A 4,682-nucleotide genomic window follows, 5' to 3' on the forward strand; every position below is an offset into this window, starting at 1 on the left:
ACAGTATATCTCGCCGAGTATTTCTCCCGAAACCCTATTAGTTAGAGGCTGCTTATTGCCCTGAAGCTTGAAAATTTATGATCCCTTCTAAGGCGCACGTTTGTTTATTTACTGAGCAAGGAGAAATTCATCTTTGTTTAGTCTTTCCTATGACAACTCATGGATCACTATAATTATCCCATTGATTTCTAAATTCGGCCGAGCTCTCGGCCGTGGCGAGATCGCGTGGATTTCAATGCTGCACTAAGATACAACGAGCAGCACAAGGCTTCAAGTTTTTATATAAAATTTGCCAGTAATTCAACAGCGAGGACCATTTTTTCCCCCCCTTTCTGATGTGTCCTTGAGGGGAAGGTTAAGCAGATAACCTGCGGATATTAAGCATTTATACCGATTTCCCAGAGGGAAATGAATGACTCCTGCTGCTGCTAAACTTATCTCCTTGGCCACCTCGTGGGAAAGGTGTCACGTGCTGCTGTGTTCAAGCAGCCACTCTGCCCCTGAGAAAAATGGTTCTACATGTGCGTAAATATTCCATTTTGCCTAAAAAGTCAAATAAAGAGGTAGAAATAGAGAGTGCATACAGGTGCTATAACTGGGATCCTGGCAAATGAATAGCAAAAGCCACTCTGTTGTTCCAATTCAGCTTCATTTTTACATGCTAAATAGCAAAAAGGGCATTTGTGGAGGTAGGTGCTATTTTGTTATATTAAAAAAAAAACCCATATACCACAAAAATGGAGTAGCTCAGGGATGTGCAAACTCTGTGTGTTGTCTTTCTCCTATGCTATTTTTATTTGACAAATAGGGCTAGAAAGCTCCATTACACAAGGCTATAGACAAGGCCAGAAGTTCTTTGATGGCCTATCATGATGTGGGGAAAAAAAAAGAGCTCAACAGCCTGTGTTTAAGCTGGGAAAGAAAAACAAACAAAAAGAACAATTTATTCCTTGCTTCCCTGTCATCTTTTGGCCACAGCCATCATTTTAAGAATGGCAACTTCTGGATTCAAGCAACTGGCTGAGTTCATTTAATTTGTGCCTGCAAAGAGGCAGGGAAAGGGTTCCTGAAGGCCAGCTTCTGTCAGATGGGGTTTACCTGCCTAACCACCTTTTAGGTAGCTGAAATTAGGTTCTTTTGTGATTTAATCTCTGCACTACCCATAGGTGGAGCTTAGGAAGCACAGACTAAAGTTACTCTTTATGAAAATCCCATTTCCCATCCTTTTTTCTTTCATACTTGCTAATTAGGTTCATGCAAACTCCTGCTATGCACATGCACACCAGAAGAGACATTTTTGGAAACTTATGCTTTTTTGGAAATATATGCATCCAACTACAAACATAAAACAAACACAAAGCCCTCAAAAGCAAAATTCACAGCTCCAGTCTAAAAAACTGTATTTCAATGAATATTAGGTAGCAATTAGTAAGAATCATCCTTCTAAACATTTTTTCCTCTATATAAGATGTATAAAAGCATCTTAGTTTGGCTTCTGCCCTGCAATCCTATTAAAATTCCTTCAAGGACTTCCTTTCACACAAGCCGCAGCTCCTGTCCACAGCTGAAACATTTTGATTATTATGAATTGCTTCATTCCAGGAAACTTTCTTTTTAGATTAGAGCAAGGCAAGTGAATCATCTTGACGGGCCAGCAGCAAAGATCAAAGTGGTTCTGGTGTCCAGGGCTCCGTCCTCGCGGCGCAGCCAGCGCCGGGCTCCCATCCAGCCCGATGCTCCCCGGATTTAAGATGATTTAAGAGCCTCGTGCCCACGCTGGAGCCTTTCAAATCTCCCACGGAGGCATCGGAGACCTGCAAGGGCAGGAAGGGTCTCGCTGTCACCTCCTCACAAGGATGGGGCTGAGGAACATTAGTATGACATTTATAAAAATTGGGATTTAATGTAAATGTACGGGTTTCAAATGACTTGAGCCCTGTTCTCTGCTCTCCAGGCTGACTTTTTACAGAGTTTTCAAGCAAGTTCAGGGGTCTGACCTGAGCTTTGGAACTCGGTGCTGTGGCCCATTTATCTCCCCAGGCTCTGGGATGGAGGTGACACTGGCCAGTTTCCCCTCTTTCCTTCACACCTCTCTATGCCCAAGGGTAAAGCAGGTAGCAGCACCCACGTGCTCTCCCAAAGGGAGAAATCCCACAGGAATTGCCATCTGGAAAACGGAGAAGTATTTAATCATCCAAAACCTAATGGCCTTGGCTTGTAAACATATTGCCTTGCTTACTGTTAATCACATAGTAGTGGCGACAAAAACCAAAGCTCTAACCCAGAAAGGGGCAGTTATAAGACAACTGTAAACCTTAAAAAAATATGTGTGCAAGGCACCTGGAGAAAAAAGCTAAGCAACCCATACAACACATTAGCACATACAACACATTAGCTCCTATGTAAACTCCAATCCACAGGGTAACCAGTATTTGAGAAGCAATCTCTCACACACACAAATTACCCTAATCCTCCCAAAGCTCAGGCATTTTTAGCTAATAACCTCATTAAGGCAGAGATGGAGACTAGAATACAGCCCGTGGCATCATTCTGCTGTTTTATTTCCTCATGCAAAGATCAGGCTTTCCCTTTCTTAAGGAAACATGGTCTGCTCTCAGCTGAAAGGATGAGTCCTAGGGCAGCTGATGCCCCACATCAAAACCCTCCTGGATCCACACAGGGCAACTTACCTGCACTGCCACCATCACCACAGAACCCAGGAGAATCTTTACTACAACCCCCTATCTCAAAAGCAGTAGGGCTAGAAGGGGAACAATATATATCCCACTTCTCCCTCTCTTCCCTCTTGCTGGTGATGGGAACAACCTGGGGCCACTTTGCTTCCATCAGCTAAGGAACCTCTCACCTCTCATCCTCTCCAGCTGGGCACCTTGGTTTCTCCTCCTGACTGTCATTTTTCAGGTTGGTCCTATGTTAGAAGGTGACAGTCATGGTTTTTGCACCAAAACATAGTCCCCATGAGGCAAAAGGTGCCATAAATGCCCTCAGGAGTGACCCTGTTGATCCCTATGGAGAGTTACAGTGCTTTAAAAGCAATATTTTCTGCTAAAATGCATAGAGATATACATACAAACCTAGACATACCTAAACATGTATGTATACATGTCTAGCAATGACTTCTCTGCTGATAGCTCCTTTGCCCTCTGCGCCACCACTATTGCTTGTATGTTAAAAATACATCTGAATATAAAGCGTAATAATCTGCTTTCAAGGCACTAAACGGACTGACTATCAAGGAGAAACAAGAATTTAAAGAATGCTTGGATAAAAAGAAGCAGGTTTTGCTAAAATGGGTAAAGATACCCCTAAAGAATATAGCCAAACACTGCAAACTGTACTGTAAATATTTCAACAGACCAGAGGTATCCCTTCCTTGCTCACGGGTTCTACTGCAGAACTGCTAAACGGCGGCATAAATCTAAATAATCCAGTGCTCAGATACACTCCTTACAGCTCTTACTCAAGATCGAGCAGCTTCAATAGCATCTCTTATCCACTGCATCTTAATGGCTTGCAGTCAAGGTCTTAGCTGCTCTTGGAATTGGACTTCTCCTTTGACTCCAGCCAAAGCTGAGCACCGTTCATCTGCATGGGGTGCATTGCAGAAGCAGCTTGTGGTCTTGCTCAGCTCTGGCTAACTACCCCAAATATATCTGTAAAGCTGCATGTTCTTACATTGCATGTTCTTACAGTGCATGTTCTTACATTGAGTTTTTTTCACTTTAGAGAAAATCTTTTTTTTTTTCTTTTTTTTTTCCCCTCTTTATTTTCATTGCTTCCTTTTTTGGGCATTTTTGCACACAGCAATTTTGCTAATGGGAGGTGGAGGATGTTTCTTTTAAAGAATTTTCCTGCAATTCAACTGTCAAGTGTCAGAGACAGGTGGCAAGGGAAACTGCTTACGTTTTATGAAAGGTGTCTTATTTGGGGAAATAAGCAGTAGTTATGAGTCACCTAAAGTGCCGATGATTATCTTCAGTAGTCGCAAGAGTTTTTCAACCTCTTCACCCCATGCATCTTCCTAAAATCTCCCAGCAGACTCCAGGACAGCAAAATTAAGTGTTTTTTTAGTGACTTGGGCTCAAAAGTTTGAAGCTCACGTGTTGACAACCCTCAGTTTCAGCTGATTATGAAATTTTCTCCCTCCATGGGGAACTTCACTGCTGCCTTGCAGTGGAATGGGGGGATTTGGACTATTCTGTTCTGGTCTACACCAGTCACAAAGTCCTCCTTCCAGGCTCTTTGATACTCTCCATATGCCTCACAACCCCTCAAAATATACCTTTATGCTGCCTTCCCTCTTATGGCTTTGATGTTGTTTCCATACCAGGAAGAAAGGAAAGAGTCTTTGAAATCCATGAGTTTTCACTTTTTTTTTTTTTCTATTTTTTACTTTTTTTGTGGAAAGGAAAACACTTACAATAGAAGTGCTTAAAAACGCCTCTACAGTTGTATGTTTTTGCCTCAGTAAAACAAAGCCACCGCGTTGCCTTTGATATGGCTGTAAAGCAGGAAGCGGTTTTGTGTCAAACACTGATAAACTAAAAACAGAAACCAAAGGAGCCTGAAGTGGTGAAGACGGGAGTCCCGTGCAAACACAAGCATAATCTCTGCATAATCCCTAAATCTCTAATCTTATTTCAGCTGGAAGATGGATATTG

The 4,682-nt window shown here is 42.4% G+C and overlaps 1 long non-coding RNA gene across 1 annotated transcript; it reads right to left on the reverse strand.

The window, feature by feature from the left end:
- Positions 1-1,389: 1,389 nt before the first annotated feature.
- On the reverse strand, positions 1,390-2,751 carry LOC112947553. The gene is made up of 2 exons (XR_003249432.1): positions 2,691-2,751; positions 1,390-1,814 (listed from the first exon to the last, which is right to left on the reverse strand). It is a non-coding gene; the product is annotated as an uncharacterized LOC112947553 (long non-coding RNA).
- Between the last annotated feature and the right edge of the window lie 1,931 nt (positions 2,752-4,682).

The sequence above is a fragment of the Nothoprocta perdicaria genome, unplaced genomic scaffold (genome assembly GCF_003342845.1).
Source record: "Nothoprocta perdicaria isolate Ctin4 unplaced genomic scaffold, notPer1 scaffold_236, whole genome shotgun sequence".
NCBI lineage: Eukaryota > Metazoa > Chordata > Aves > Tinamiformes > Tinamidae > Nothoprocta > Nothoprocta perdicaria.